This window comes from Scyliorhinus torazame, chromosome 1 (genome assembly GCF_047496885.1).
Source record: "Scyliorhinus torazame isolate Kashiwa2021f chromosome 1, sScyTor2.1, whole genome shotgun sequence".
Classification (NCBI taxonomy): Eukaryota; Metazoa; Chordata; class Chondrichthyes; order Carcharhiniformes; family Scyliorhinidae; genus Scyliorhinus; species Scyliorhinus torazame.
The window spans coordinates 314952162-314968586 of NC_092707.1; the positions used below are offsets into that span (position 1 = coordinate 314952162).

The 16425-nt window shown below is 49.8% G+C and overlaps 1 protein-coding gene across 1 annotated transcript in view; it reads left to right on the plus strand.

Moving 5' to 3' along the window:
* LOC140424319 (uncharacterized) overlaps positions 1-16425 on the plus strand; it is a 135319-nt gene that overhangs the window by 78409 nt on the left and 40485 nt on the right. The window lies entirely within an intron of this gene.

The following is a 16425-nucleotide window of genomic DNA, read 5'->3' on the forward strand; positions in this document are numbered from 1 at the left end:
AAAGATTACAAATGTATAATAATTTGAAATTCTGGATTACATAGCTCTTGCAAGTTTGGGGTATGAGTATTCAAGTTTGTAGTTTCATAAAATAATGATTTGCATTGGACAAATTGTCTACTGTCTTTCACCGAAGCAAAATTTGTCAAAAATGGACCTGACTGACTTGAAATAATGGGAGGAGTGCATAAAGCTTGATCAGAGGTAGGATTTGGAGAGAAAAGGAGATGATTTTCAGTTCTAAATCAAGCCAAAATGGCAAAATGATTTCTACACCATGTGGAACAGTTCCTCTCTAATTGCATGATTGACGAGTCGTTTGCTCTTTGGTTACACAATCCTTCAAAAAGAATGGGAAAGGTGCATGTGTGTAAAATAGTAATCTGATGTGTTCTAATTATTCATGTTCTCCAATGTTTAAATGGCCTTCGATGCCGACATTCTAGTAGAAAGCGTGGTGCAGCAGTACACAAGTTCAACTTTAACAGCTGCAGTGCTTCGACAACAACTTGAAATGTCCTAATTTCCAGGCTTTTGCTGCTATATTAATAGCTGTCAGCTCTTTACAGTTGAAAACCTTTTAATGCATACAAATTGAAAATGCTCCATTCAATTCAGAATATGTATGAAATTATGGCAAATTCCTCCCAAGTATAAATGCCTACATAAATTGATAGCTTAAGGACTTCCAGTTGCGGCTATGAGGAGCTAAGTCGCACATTCGGCAGCTCCCGCCAGAAATGGACTTCTGGGCTCTTTTTAGGGCCCCCAACGGCATTTGTTCGACTGTTCCCAGTGTGGGAAGGTGGCAGTAACATTTCCCCGGCACTATGGATTGGACCAGGAGTGGAGTGGTGATAAAAGTAGTTTTGGAGCAGCGAAAAGTGTGAGGGAGGAAAACCAAGATGGCGGTGGGTGGAGACGAGGCAGCGTGCGCGCAGTGGTCGCAGGAACAGCAGGGGTTTCTCCAGCGCTACTTCACTGAATTGAAGGCAGGGCTGTTGGAGCCGATGAAGGCTTCGATAGACAAGCTGCTCGAGACCCAGAAGGCCCAAGGGACGGCGATCCGGGAGGTGCGGCAAAGGTCCTCTGAGAACGAGGACGAGATCTTGGGCCTAGCAATGAAGGTAGAGGCCTACGAGGCGATGCATAAGAAATGGCAAGAGAAGTTCGAGGACATGGAGAATCGGTCGAGGAGGAAGAACCTACGGATTCTGAGTCTCCCGGAGGGAGTGGAGGTGTCGGATGTTGGAGCATACGTGGTCACGATGCTGAACACGCTGATGGGCGTGGGGGCCTTCTGGGGGACCCTGGAGCTGGAGGAGGCCCACCGAGTCCTGGCGAGGAGGCCCAAGCCCAACGAGCCGACGCGGGCGGTGCTGGGGAGGTTCCACTGCTTTGTGGACAGGGAGTGTGTCCTAAGGTGGGCAAAGAAGGTGTGGAGCAGCAGGTGGGAGAATGCAGAGGTCTGGATATACCAGGACTGGAGCGCGGAGGTGGCCAAGAAGAGGGCTGGGTACAATCAGGCTATGGCGGCTCTGCATCGGAAGGGGGTGAAATTTGGAAAGTTGCAGCCGGCGAAATTTGGAAAGTTGCAGCCGGCACGACTATGGGTCACTTTCAAGGACCACCACCACTACTTCGAGACGCCGGGGCAGGCGCGGACCTTTATCCAGGCCGAAATGTTGGACTCGTATTGAGGGTCGGTTGCGAGAGGATGTCGAGAGGGGATTGATGTGATTGTTCTGTTTTGGGGGGGATGTTCTGTTCTGTTTGGTACTGTTGTTTTTTTTGGGTGCTGGGTGGGGTAGGGTGAAATGGCTCGTAGTGGGGGTTTGGTGAGAGTGTGGGCGTCGGTGGTTGGAAGAGGGGGCCCCGTGGGGGAGGGGGGGGGCGGCGAGGTGGAGGAGCTGGGGTCAGGCCGCGACAGGGAGGTGCGCCAGAGTGGCGGGGCAGGCTTGGTGGAAAGTGCGGGCTTTTTCCCTAGCTAGAGAAGGAAGGGGTTGGGGGAGGGGTGGTGCTGGAGAGGAGCGCCCGCTGATGGACCGGGCGGGGGGGGGGAGATTCTCACACTGGGGGGGTCGATGGAGGAGTCAGCTGACTTACGGGAGTGCTATGAGGGGAGCAATGCAGCTAGGGGTGGACCTAGCTTTGTGGGGGGGGGGGGGGGGGGGGGAAGAGACTGGGTTGCTGCTGCATTGGCCAAAGGGGAGCTGGAGCCTGAAGAGAGAGTCGGGGCGGGGGTCTGCCGCTGGGGGGAACGGAGAGTGCGGGAGGCGAGGGCACGTGGCTGGCCTAGAAAAGGAGATGGCTAATTGGCAGAGGGGGGAGGCGGGCAGCCCCCTGATCCGGCTGATAACTTGCAATGTGAGATACCTGAACGGGCCGGTCAAGAGGGCCCGTGTGTTCGCGCACCTTAAGGGACTGAAGGCAGATGTGGTCATGCTCCAGGAGACGCATTTGAGGGTGGCAGACCAGGTTACGCTGAGAAAGGGGTGGGTAGGGCAGGTTTTCCATTCGGGGTTGGACGCAAAGAATCGAGGGGTGGCGATTTTGGTGGGGAAGCGGGTGTCGTTTGAGGCGCTGAGCATCGTGGCAGACAATGGAGGTAGGTACGTGATGGTGAGTGGTAAGCTGCAGGGGGGGGGGGCAGGTGGTCTTGGTGAATGTGTATGCCCCGAATTGGGACGATGCCGGATTTATGCGGCGCATGTTGGGCCAGATTCCGGACCTGGAGGCAGGGAGCTTGATGATTTTGGGGGGGGGGGGGGGGGTTACTGGGGGTGCATTGAAAGATACCTAGAGGTTAAAGATAATGGGGGGGTGCAGGTAGGGGTGGTCTGGGAGGCGCTGAAGGCGGTGATTAGGGGAGAGCTAATCTCCACTAGGGCCCACAGGGAGGGGAAGGAGAGGAGGGAGAGGTTGGTGGGGGAGATTTTTAGGGTAGATAGGAGGTATGCAGAGGTCCCCGAGGAGGGACTACTGAAGGAGCGACGAAGCCTCTAGGCAGAGTTCGCCCTGTTGACTACCAAGAAGGCGGAGGTGCAGTGGAGGAAGGCGCAAGAGGCGGTGTATGAATACGGGGAGAAGGCTAGCCGGATGCTGGCACACCAGCTTCGGAAGTGGGAGGCAGCGGGTGAGTTAGGGATAAAGGGGGGAACACGGTGCAGAGTGCAGTGGGAATAAATGGGGTATTTGGAGACTTCTATGAGTGCCTGTATCGGTCTGAGCCCCCGACGGAGGAGGGGGGGATGCGTCGTTTTCTGGACTGGCTGAGGTTCTCGAGGGTCGAGGAGGGGCAGGTGGCGGGGCTTGGGGCACCGCGGTGTAGGGCTGGAGGAGCTGACTAAGGGGCTGGGAAGTATGCAGGCGGGGAAGGCACTGGGGCCAGATGGGCTCCCGGTAGAATTTTACAGCAAGTATATGGACCTGTTGGGCCCACTACTAGTGAGGACTTTCAGTGAGACGAGTGAGGGGGTGGGGGGGGGGGGGGGGTCCTACCCCCGACTATGTCCAGAGCGCTGATCTCGCTGATCTTGAAGACGGACAAGGACCCTTTACAGCGTGGGTCGTATAGGCCAATCTCTCTCCTCAACGTGGATGCGAAGCTGTTAGCGAAGGTGTTGGCTACCAGAATTTAGGACTGTGTCCCGGGGGTGATCCACGAGGACCAGACTGGTTTCGTGAAGGGAAGGCAGTTAAACACCAATGTGCGGAGGCTCCTAAATGTGATCGTGATGCCTGCAGTGGAGGGGGAAGTGGAGATAGTGGCAGCTATGGATGCGGAGAAGTCCTTCGATAGGGCGGTGTGGGGCACATGTGGGAAGTGTTGAGGAGGTTTGGGTTCGGGGAGGGGTTTGTTAGTTGTGTTAGGTTACTGTACGAAGCCCCGGTGGCGAGTGTGGCCACAAATCGGAGGAGGTCGGAATACCTTTGGCTGTACCGGGGAACGAGGCATGGGTGCCCCCTATCCCCCTGCTATTTGCGTTGGCAATTGAGCCTTTGGCGATGGCTTTGAGGGAGTCCAGGAAGTGGAGGGGGCTGGTGCGGGGAGGGGGAAGGAACACCGGGTATCGCTGTATGCCGACGACCTGTTACAGTATGTGGCGGACCCGGTGGGGGGGATGCCAGAGGTGATGTGGACCCTCTGAGTTTGGAGACTTTTCCGGGTATAAGCTCAACATGGGGAAGAGTGAGCTATTCGTGATACACCCAGGGGACCAGGGAAGGGGGATAGACGAGCTTCCACTGAAGAGGGCGGGAAGTTTTCGGTATCTAGGGATCCAGGTGGCCAGGAGCTGGGGGGCCCTACACAAGCTCAACTTGACGAGGCTGGTGGAGCAGATGGAGGAGGAGTTTAAAAGGTGGGATATGCTGCCACTCTCCCTGGCGGGTAGGGTACAGTCGGTGAAGATGACGGTGCTCCCGAGGTTCCTTTTTATATTCCACTGCCTCCCCATCCTGATCCCCAAGGCCTTTTTTAAGTGGTTCAGCAGGAGCACCATGAGGTTTGTATGGGCGAAAAAGACCCCGAGGGTAAGAAGGGTGTTTCTGGAACGGAGCAGGGACAGAAGGGGGCTAGGGTTGCCTAATCTGTGTGGGTACTACTGGCTGCCAAAGTGGCGATGATATGCAAGTGGGTAATGGAGAGGGAGGGGGCGGCGTGGAAGAGGCTGGAGATGGCGTCCTGTGTAGGCTGAGAGCGCTGGTGACGGCACCGCTGCTGCTCCCGCCGACAAGGTACACCACGAGTCCGGTGGTGGTGGCGACCTCAAAATTTGGGGGCAGTGGAGACGCCACAGGGGTGAGGCAGAGCCTTCGGTGTGGTCCCCAATCCGAGAGAACCATAGGTTTGTCCCGCGGCGAATGGATGGGGGGTCCCTGAGCTGGCACAAGGCAGGTATTAGAAGGATGGGGGAACCTGTTTATTGATGGGATGTTTGCGACCCTTGGGGCGTTGGAGGATAAATTTGGGCTCCCCCCTTGGAAATGCCTTCAGGTACATGCAGGTAAGGGCATTTGTAAGACGGCAGGTGAGGGAATTTCCGCTGCTGCCAGCACGTAGGATCCAGGATAGGGTGCTCTCAGGGGTGCGGTTGAAGAAGGCATGGTCTCGGTGATCTACCAGGAGATGCAGGAGGAGGGGGAGGCCTCGGTGGAGGAGCTGAAAGGTAAATAGGAGGAGGAGGTGGGGAGGAGATAGACGAGGGTAATTGGGCAGACGCCCTGGGTAGGGTAAATTCTTCCTCCTCTTGCGCCAGTCTTAGCCTGATACAATTTAAGGTACTGCACAGGGCGCATATGACTGGGGCAAGGCTGAGGCGGCTTTTTGGAGTAGAGGACAGGTGTGTGAGGTGTTCAGGGAGTCCAGCAAATCACGCCCACATGTTCTCGGCGTGCCCAGCGCTGGATGGGTTCTGGAGGGGCGTTACGAGGACGGTGTCTAAGGTGATAAACACCCGGGTTAAGCCAAGTTGGGGGCTCACACTATTTGGGGTAACGGACGAGCCGGGTGTGCAGGACGTGAAAGAGGCGGGTATTCAGGCCTTTGCGTCCCTGGTAGCTCGGCGGAAGGATGTTACAATGGAAGGATGCGAGGCCCCCAAGTGTGGAAGCCTGGATCAGCGACACAGCAGGGTTCATTAAATTGGAGAGGGTAAAATTTGCCTCAAGATGATCTGTGCAAGGGTTCTTCAGGCGATGGCAACCGTTCCTAGAGTTTCTCGCGGAGCGTTAGGAGGTGGACGACAGCAGCAGAAACCCGGGGGGGAGGAAGGGGGGGGAATTTGTGTTTACTACTGTGTTTATTATCGTTTAATGGGGGGCTTGTATATTGGGGGAATACGCGACATAGCTATAAGATGTTTATTTATGTGTTCTTTGTTTTTTTCTTATTTCTGTAACGGGGGGTTTTGTTGAAAATATGTAAAAATTTGACTAAAAATATATTTTTAAAAAATAAATAAATAGATAGCTTAAAAGGAACGGTTACTATCTTAAAAACGCCAGATCAGAACTTTGTGAACAATTTTCGTGGGAATGTAGATCCTAACCATAAAAAGATTTCTTTAAAAGCAATGTGATCATGACTGGAAGGGATTATTTGCTGCATAAAAATTCCAAAATTTTGTGACTTAAAGTTTTTATTAACGTGCCAGTGTGCCAAATAGAAATGCTCTAGTCATCTAGGTACAATGTGCAAGAAGACTTCCAATTTATTTTACTATTCATACAGATTTACAAGCTGTGCCATTTGTACAACTTGCACGATGGTTGGCATTGCAGAGCAAGCACTAAAATAGATAGCTGTTGCTGTACAGCTAATCACTTCAGAATGGAGGAAGTGGAAGGGGATGTGTACCAGAAATTTGAAAGTGAGCTAATTAAAATTCAAGTGCCAGTGAATGGAGAAATTGAGTGTGGGTCTTACTGCTTAGACCAGTAGACTTGTTCAACCGGCACTTGTGTATGTACCCTGCCAAATGGGCCACTGTCGAGAACATACCTTGATAGAATATGGTTATATAGTTTCTATGAATGATTTAATTATTATCTCAAACTTTTACCATGTGTATTTTATTTTTTTTGTCCCTGTTTTTGCTCTTCCTGTGCTACTTGCTTTATCAGTCTACAAGTGAAGGGTAACTTGTACTAATAATATTACAGGTAATGCCTGGAGGTCTTGAATTGTCTCTGGAAATCTGTAACGCTACTTTCTCCCCCACAGCTTAGATTATTTTTTTCCCCAGATTTATTATTATTGAGTCGAGCAACTGCCAACCACTTTCTGAACCCCTCTACACCATTAACGTAGCTCTGACCTTCCATAACTTTTCGCAGCTTCTGCCAAATCATACATCCTGGCCCTCTCCCAAGGTTATCTCATCTAAGACCATGCCTGGGATACTGCGAATACTTTTGGTCATCTTATCGAAAGAAAGATATATTAACATTGGAGGCAGTCCAGAAAAGGTCCTGGGTATGGAGGGATTTTCTTATGAGGAGAGGTTAAGTAGGTTGGGTCTGTATTCATTGGAGTTTAGAAGAATGAGATATGACCTTAATTGTAAGATATGATTCTCAGGGGACTTGATAGAGTGGATGATGATGATGATGTTTTCTCATGTGGGAGAGTCGAGGAGCAGAGGTCATAATCCATGGAATCTGTCGAATTCTTCCGCAGAGAGCTGTAGAGGCTGGGTTAAGTATATTGAAGGCTGAAATAGACCTATTTTTTTTTCTTTATAATCCGTAAGGGAATCCAGGATTATGGGGATAAGATGGGAAAGTGGAGTTGAGGATTATATCAGATCAGCCATAATCGCATTGAATGACAAAGCAGCCCCGATGGGCTGAATGGCCTACTTCTGCTCCTCTGTCTTATCGTCTAAGGAGTCCCACTTCCTATCACTTGATCGTTGTCACCTAGCCCCTCTGCAAACGTTTTGCCCTTGTACACTTAAATTCTTACTAATAACTCCTATGTGGTTATCATCCATTTTTCCCCTGCAATTCATTGTCACTTCCTCATTCCTATCTGTCAGCTTCTAGCCAATTTTAACCATGCATTTCCAGAGTCTTTGAACATACTATTACGACTGCTGGCTGGCCACACCACCCCACAATTTTCTGCTCATCATCGTGACTGTGGCTTCTGTACCTATACCACTGCGATGCCTCTGCTCAAGATCACCAATAATCTCTTATGAATGTTGAACCTCAAATTCCACCATTGCAATTAAAATCCTATCCTGTGATTGGCAATGGACCTTGTAGTTTTTCATACAATTGCTAACACTAGAATTAAGAGCAGGAGTGGGCTGTTTGACTCCTGGAGCCATTTGAGAAGATCGTGGCCGATCTGATTGTGACCTCAAGTCCACTTTTCCTGTCTGCCCCCATGACCCTCGACTCCCTTGATGATCAATAATCTAACTTAAGTCTTGAATATATTAAACAACCCGACCCAACCCGCACTAGTCTCTGGAGTAATGAATTGCACAGACTAACAACCTTCCGAGAAAGCAAATCTCACCCCTTTTAAATGGGAGACCCCTGATTTATTTTTAAAACTGTGACCCTGAGTTCTAGACTCTCCATAAGGAGAAACATCCTCTCAGCATCAACCCTCATCCTCATTCTTCTAAACTTCAGTGGTTATGAAAAACGAAATTGCAGAGCCATTGGCAATGATCTTTTCGTCCTCACTGTCAACAGGGGTGGTACCAGGGGATTGGAGAGTAGCAAATGTCGTGCCCCTGTTCAAAAAAGGGACTAGGGATAACCCTGGGAATTACAGGCCAGTTAGTCTGTCTTCGGTGGTAGACAAAGTAATGGAAAGGGTACTGAAGGATAGGATTTCTGAGCATCTGGAAAGGCACTGCTTGATTAGGAATAGTCAGCACGGATTTGTGAGGGGTAGGTCTTGCCTTACAAGTCTTATTGAATTCTTTGAGGAGGTGACCAAGCATGTGGATGAAGGTAAAGCAGTGGATGTAGTGTACATGGATTTTAGTAAGGCATTTGATAAGGTTCCCCATGGTAGGCTTATGCAGAAAGTAAGGAGGCATAGGATAGTGGGAAATTTGGCCAGTTGGATAACGAACTGGCTAACCGATAGAAGTCAGAGAGTGGTGGTGGATGGCAAATATTTAGCCTGGATCCCAGTCACCAGTGGCGTACTGCAGGAATCAGTTCTGGGTCCTCTGCTGTTTGTGATTTTCATTAATGACTTGGATGAGGGGGTTGAAGGGTGAGTCAGTAAGTTTGCAGACGATACGAAGATTGGTGGAGTTGTGGATAGTGAGGAGGGCTGTTGTCGGCTGCAAAGAGACATAGATAGGATGCAGAGCTGGGCTGAGAAGTGGCAGATGGAGTTTAACCCTGAAAAGTGTGAGGTTGTCCATTTTGGAAGGACAAATATGAATGCGGAATACAGGGTTAACGGTAGAGTTCTTGGCAATGTGGAGGAGCAGAGACATCTTGGGGTCTACGTTCATACATCTTTGAAAGTTGCCACTCCAGTGGATAGAGCTGTGAAGAAGGCCTATGGTGTGCTAGCGTTCATTAACAGAGGGATTGAATTTAAGAGCCGTGAGGTGATGATACAGCTGTACAAAACTTTGGTAAGGCCACATTTGGAGTACTGTGTACAGTTCTGGTCGCCTCATTTTAGGAAAGATGTGGAAGCTTTGGAAAAGGTGCAAAGGAGATTTACCAGGATGTTGCCTGGAATGGAGAGTAGGTCTTACGAGGAAAGGTTGAGGGTGCTAGGCCTTTTCTCATTAGAACGGAGAAGAATGAGGGGCGATTTGATAGAGGTTTATAAGATGATCAGGGGAATAGATAGAGTAGACAGTCAGAGACTTTTTCCCCGGGTGGAACAAACCATTACAAGGGGCCATAAATTTAAGGTGAATGGTGGAAGATATGGGGGGGAATGTCAGAGGTAGGTTCTTTACCCAGAGAGTAGTGGGGGCATGGAATGCACTGCCTGTGGAAGTTGTTGAGTCGGAAACATTAGGGACCTTCAAGCAGCTATTGGAAAGGTACATGGATTATGGTAGAATGATATAGTGTAGATTAATTTGTTATTAAGGGCAGCACGGTAGCATTGTGGATAGCACAGTTGCTTCACAGCTCCAGGGTCCCAGGTTCGATTCCGGCTTGGGTCATGGTCTGTGCGGAGTCTGCACATCCTCCCCGTGTGTGCGTGGGTTTCCTCCGGGTGTTCCGGTTTCCTCCCACAGTCCAAAGATGTGCAGATTAGGTGGATTGGCCATGATAAATTGCCCTTAGTGTCCAAAATTGCCCTTCGAGTTGGCTGGAGGTGTTGACCTTGGGTAGGGTGCTCTTTCCAAGAGCCGGTGAAGACTCAATGGGCTGAATGGCCTCCTTCTGCACTGTAAATTCTATGATAATCTATGATTAATCTAGGACAAAGGTTCGGCACAACATCGTGGGCCGAAGGGCCTGTTCTGTGCTGTATTTTTCTATGTTCTATGTTATAAGCTCAACATTTCCTCATGACTGATTCCTTGGATGAAGACAATGAACATCATTAATTGCTTTCATCTTGGCAACCTCTGAACCGCTTCTAAAGCTTTCTTAAGTAAGGTGACCAAAACTGTGTACACTAAAGCGAGGTATTCCCGGTGAATGAGCTGACACAGCGGGCTAATTTAGGGGGGATGCCAGTTACGGTAGCGAGGGATAGGTTTAAGTACTTGGGGATTCAGGTAGCGAGGGAATGGACAGGGCTCCATAAGTGGAGCTTAACGAAGCTGGTGGAGGAGGCCAGGGAGGATCTTAAAGAGGTGGGATACACTACACTTAATGTTGGCGGGGAGGGTCCAAGTGGTGAAAATAAATATTCTCCCGAGGTTCTTGTTTATCTTTCAGGCTCTCCCGATCTTTATACCAAAGGCTTTTTTTCGGAAAGTGGACACAATCATCTCTGACTTTGTATGGGCAGGGAAGGTGCCGAGGGTGGGGAGGACACTGCTACAGAGGCAGCAGGGGTGGTTGGCGCTGCCAAACTTGCTTCATTATTATTGGGCGGCGAATGTGGACAAGGTGCGGCGATGGTGGGAAGGAGTAGAGTGGGTTAGGATGGAGGAGGAATCTTGTCAGGGGTCTCGTTTGAGGGCTGGGGTGATGGCAGCATTGCCAATAGCTCAGAGTAGGTATTCAGGTAGCCCAGTGGTGCAGTCCGCGGTGAAGATATGGAATCAGCTGAGGAGGCATTTTAGGGTGGAAGGGATGTCGGGGCTAACGCCGCTGTGCGAGAATCATGGGTTTGAGCCGGGGGGGTGGATAGTGTAAACAGGAGGTGGAGGAAGTGGGGCTGGTCAGGGTGAGGGATTTGTATTTGGAGGAAGGGTTCGCCAGTCTGGAGGAGCTAAGGGAGAGAGAAGAGCTGCCGAGCGGCAGTGAGTTCAGGTATCTACAGGTTAGCGACTTTGCACGAAAGGTCTGGAAGGGGTTCCCTAGATTGCCGGGATACACCCTGTTGCTTCCGGATGTGGAAGGGGAGGGAAGAATTGGGGATATATATAAGTGGCTGGGGGAGCAGGGAACCGAGCGGGTGGTGAAGATCAAGGAGAAATGGGAAGTGGAGTTGGGAATGGAGATCAATTGGGGAGTATGGAGTGAGGCACTGCGAAGGGTAAATGGGACCTCCTCTTGTGCAAGGATGAGCCTGATACAGTTTAAGGTAGTGCAGACAGGGTGCATACGATCCGGGCGAGAATGAGTGTGTTCTTTCAGGGGGTAGCAGATGAGTGTGGGTGGGGGGGCAGTGAATCATGCGCACATGTTTTGGGGTTGTGAAAAATTGGGAGGTTCTGGGCGGGAGTGTTTGCGGTCTTAGCTAGGATAGTGGAGGAGGGAGTCCAACCCGGACCCTTTGGTGGCGATATTTGGGGTTTCAGAGAAGCTGGAGCTAATGAAGAGGAGGAAGGCCGATGTCATGGCCTTCGCCTCTCTGATTGTACGGTGACAAATTTTGCTGGAGTGGCGGTCGCCATCGCCACCGGTGGGTAGCAGCATGATTGGATGACCTGAACGACTTCCTGTTGTTAGTGAAGATAAAGTATGAGTTAAGGGGCTCAGCAGGGGAGTTTGAGAAAAGGTGGGGGATGTTTGTGACCATGTTTGAGGAGCTGTTCGGGGGGGGGGGGGGGGGGTGATAAAGGAGCAAACTCTGTACAAACTGTATAGTTGATTTTTTTGGAAGAATGTTTCCCGGGGTGTTCATTTGCTGTAACCTACTTTGATACAAGTTTGAATAAGATGCGTTTTTAAAACAAAAACTGTACACTACTCCAGAAGCGGTCTCACTAAGGATCTGTGCAGCTGCAATAATACTTCCCAACTTTTATGCTTAATTCCCGTTGCAACAAAGAACATTCCATTTGCCCTGCTCATTATTTATTGTACCTCCCGACTAACCTTTTGGGATTCATGTATGAGGTCATCCAGATCCTTCTGTAGTATAGAATTTTGCAGTCGCTCTCCATTTCCCTGCTGTTCTATTTTCCTCCCAAAATGGACCAGTTCACATTTTCCTACATTATACTCTACCAATTTTTTTTAACCCACTCACTTAACCTATTTGTATCCCTTTGCAGGCTCTTTTATGTCCTCTTGACAATTTACTTTCCTACATATCGTTGTATCATCAAATTTAGCTACCAAATATTCAGTCCCTTCATCCAAGTCATTGATATGGATTGTAAGTAGCCCCAACAATGGTCCTTGTGGCACTTCACTGGCTAATTTAAAAACGAGCCATTTATCCCTACTGTCTGCCTGTTGGTTAACCAATCCTCTATACAGGCTAAAATGTTAGCCTACACCATGAGCTCGTATTTTGTGTAGTAACCTTTGATGTGGCACCTTATCAAATGTGTTTTGGAAATCAATCTTCCTCCATCAATATCCACATCCGAGAGAGTGTCACTGCATGGTCCCACTTCTTGTCAATTTATAGACTACACGTCTTCAGTAAATTCTCCTTCAGCTCTGGCACACACCTTCAGAACCTAGCCTGAATTAGATAGGTTCCAACTATTTTGCTTAAAGCTTTCACATTCTACTACCAAAACCAATTGCTTTCATCTTGGCACCTTTGTCTTCCTCAACCTGTTACATGCGTGTTTGATACAATTAGAATCTGATGGCAATAAAGGCATGGATAATTGCAAGTCATTCAAAGCTCCACAACACCCATCCTATCCTGCAACTGGCTTCACTTGCCTGTCACTGCTGCTTTGCTCATGTCATATGACATGAACCTATGAAGAAAGACACCAGGTGGCCTCCTTTTCTGTTTTCTGTACAGACGGACTGAGTTGGCATGTCTCTGCAACATCGCTAAGATGCAAACAACCTTTCCCAGATGCTGATGACTCTCCATTTCAGTTAAAATGACTCCGTCTAACAATATCTGATAAATTTGCCTGCCTCATGGAGGTGGAAATGCAAATAAATGGTACCTGGAGGCTATTCATTTTTTAAAATATAAATTTTGAGTACCCAATTATGTTTTTTCAATTAAGGGGTAATTTGGTGTGGCCAATCCACCTCACCTGCACATCTTTGGGTTGTGGGGGTGAAACCCACGCGGACACAGGGAGAATGTGCAAACTCCACACAAGTGACCCGAGGCCGGGATCGAACCCAGGCCCTCAGTGCCGTAGGCAGCAGTGCTAACCACTGTGCCGCCTGACCTGGAGGCTATTCATAACTGTTGATGCAAATATCAAAACCTTCCCCGATGTGTGACAATTGTTTGTCTCTTCAAACTATTTGTGTGGATAATGGGAACATCGATACGATGGCCACATTACAACAGCTTATGATGTAATCAGCCCAGAGAAATCAATCTGGAACAAAGAACACAAAGGGAATTGATCTCACCCAGAAAAGGAAGAACCCTGCCTAGAAAATTCACCACAGGCAGAGAGAGAAGCAGTGCGATTTCTGTAGATTATAACGTCCCTGCAGGTGCCCAACTGCACTTTCAACTGGAGAAAAGCCAGAAACCTACTATTGCTTTGAGTAAGCCACTGAGTTAACTGCCAGAAGTTTCCACCCTCTGTTATGAATGAACCAAGAGAAGATTTTTCAAACTTGCATCATTTCCAACTACCATCTCCAGGACTGGTAATAGAAGTGACTTTTTTTATTCTTTTAATCTTTTTATAATCTTAAGTGTAACCATCTTCTGTGTGAATTCTGTGTGTGCTGTTTTTACATTTTGGATATTGAGAAAATGAACATTTATTCCTTTAATTTAAACCTATAAGAAAACCTGTTTTGTCTGTTTAAAAATCACCACTCTGACTTCCGGGTGCGGCGATGACCAGCTGAGTCGCACGTTTCGGCAGCTCCCTGTGAAACGGACTTTTGGGCTCTTGATAGGAGCCCCAACGGCAATTTTAACGGCTGAAAACACCGTGCGGTAAACCAGAAGGGTGTTCCCCCTGGACACGGATGGAAAAAGGAGAGGAAAGTGGCCGGATTGCAGCGGATCCTTTGGAACAACGGCAAGGAAGGCAAGCAGAAACCAAGATGGCGTCGGAAGGTGGCAGTTTCATATGGGGCCCTGAACAACAAGAGTTTTTGAAACGCTGCGTGGAGGAGATAAAAAAGGAAATGAAGAAAGAGTTGTTGGCCCCGATATTACAGGCGATTGAAGGGCTGAAAGAGGAACAAAAGACCCAGGAGCAGGAGCTTCGGGTCGTGAAGGCGAAAGCAGCAGAGAATGAAAACGATATACAGGGCCTGGTGGTGAAGTCAGAGATACAGGAGGCACACCAGAAACGATCTGTGGAGAGGTTGGAGGCACTGGAAAATAACGCAAGGAGGAACAACTTGAGGATTCTTGGCCTTCCTGAAGGTGTGGAGGGGGCGGACGTCGGGGCATATGTGAGCACGATGCTGCACTCGTTAATGGGAGTGGAGGCCCCGACGGGTCCGTTGGAGGTGGAGGGAGCATACCGAGTTATGGTGCGAGGATCGAGAGCAGGAGAAGCTCCCAGAGCCATAGTGGTGAGATTTCTCCGTTTTAAGGATAGAGAAATGGTCCTTAGATGGGCGAAGAAAACTCGGTGTAGTAAATGGGAGAACGCGGTGATCCGCGTCTATCAAGATTGGAGTGCGGAGGTGGCGAGAAGGAGGGCGAGCTTTAATCGGGCCAAAGCGGTACTTCACAAAAAAAAAGATAAAGTTTGGAATGCTGCAACCGGCAAGACTGTGGGTCACATATCAAGGGAGGCACCACTACTTTGAGACGGCGGATGAAGCGTGGACTTTTATTGTAGAAGAAAAATTGGAATGATTGGACTACGAAAATGAACGTTTGGACAAAATGGTGGGACGAGTGGGGGGGGGGGGGGCGAAGAGGGATTGTATGATTAATCCTGCGGTATGGTAACTTTTCTTTCTCCCACAGGTGGTGATGGGGGGAGGTGGGGAGGGAGAGGAGATGGGGCGTTGGCCATGGGAGGCGGGGCCGAGGGAGAGGCGCGGGCTTGGTTCCCGCGCTATCATAATTATGGCGGGAATAGAGAAGCCGGAAGGAGGGGGCGCCGCACGGGGCGAGCCGTGATCACGGGGGGAAGCCGAGGTCAGCCAGAGTTTGCTGACTTCTGGGAGCAACATGGGGGGAGTAATTACGCTAGCGGGGGGTCTAGCGGGGGGGGGGGGGGAGGGGGGAATTACTGGGTTGCTGCTGCTGGGGAAAGGGGGGAGTGGGTACGGGAAAGGATGGGCGGGGGGGGCACCGTCTGGGAGAAATACAGCTGCGTGGGAACTGGGCGAGAAGCTGGAAAAAGATGATGGCTAACCGGCAAGTGGGGGGGGGGTGGGAAGCCCCCAACTCGGCTGATCATGTGGAACGTGAGGGGGCTTAACGGGCCGATAAAGAGGGCACGAGTACTCGCACACCTTAAGAAACTTAAAGCAGATGTGGTCATGTTACAGGAAACGCACCTGAAACTGATAGATCAGGTTAGGTTGCGCAAAGGATGGGTAGGGCAGGTGTTCCATTCGGGGCTGGATGCGAAAAACAGGGGGGTGGCTATATTAGTGGGGAAGCGGGTAATGTTCGAGGCAAAGACTATAGTGGCGGTTAACGGGGGCAGATACGTGATGGTGAGTGGCAAATTACAGGGAGAGATGGTGGTGTTGGTAAACGTGTATGCCCCGAATTGGGACGATGCCAATTTTATGAGGCGAATGCTAGGACGCATCCCAGACCTAGAGACCGGAAAGCTGATAATGGGGGGAGACTTTAACACGGTGTTGGAACCAAGGCTGGATAAGTCGAAGTCCAGGACTGGTAGGAGGCCGGCAGCAGCCAAGGTGCTTAAGGATTTTATGGAGCAGATGGGAGGGGTGGACCCGTGGAGATTCAGTAGACCTAGGAGTAAGGAGTTCTCGTTTTTCTCCTATGTCCATAAAGTCTATTCACGCATAGACTTTTTTGTGTTGGGTAGGGCATTGATCCCGAGGGTGAGGGGAACGGAATATACGGCTATAGCCATTTCGGATCATGCCCCACACTGGGTAGACTTGGAGATAGGGGAGGAAACAAGAGGGCGTCCACCCTGGAGAATGGACATGGGACTAATGGCGGATGAGGGGGTGTGCTTAAGGGTGAGGGGATGCATTGAAAAGTACTTGGAACTCAATGACAATGGGGAGGTTCAGGTGGGAGTGGTCTGGGAGGCGTTGAAGGCGGTGGTTAGGGGGGAGCTGATATCAATAAGGACACAAAGGGAAGCAGGAGAGTAAGGAACGGGAGCGGTTGTTGCAAGAACTTTTGAGGGTGGACAGACAGTATGCGGAAGCACCGGAGGAGGGACTGTATAGGGAAAGGCAAAGGCTGCATGTGGAATTTGACTTGCTGACCACAGG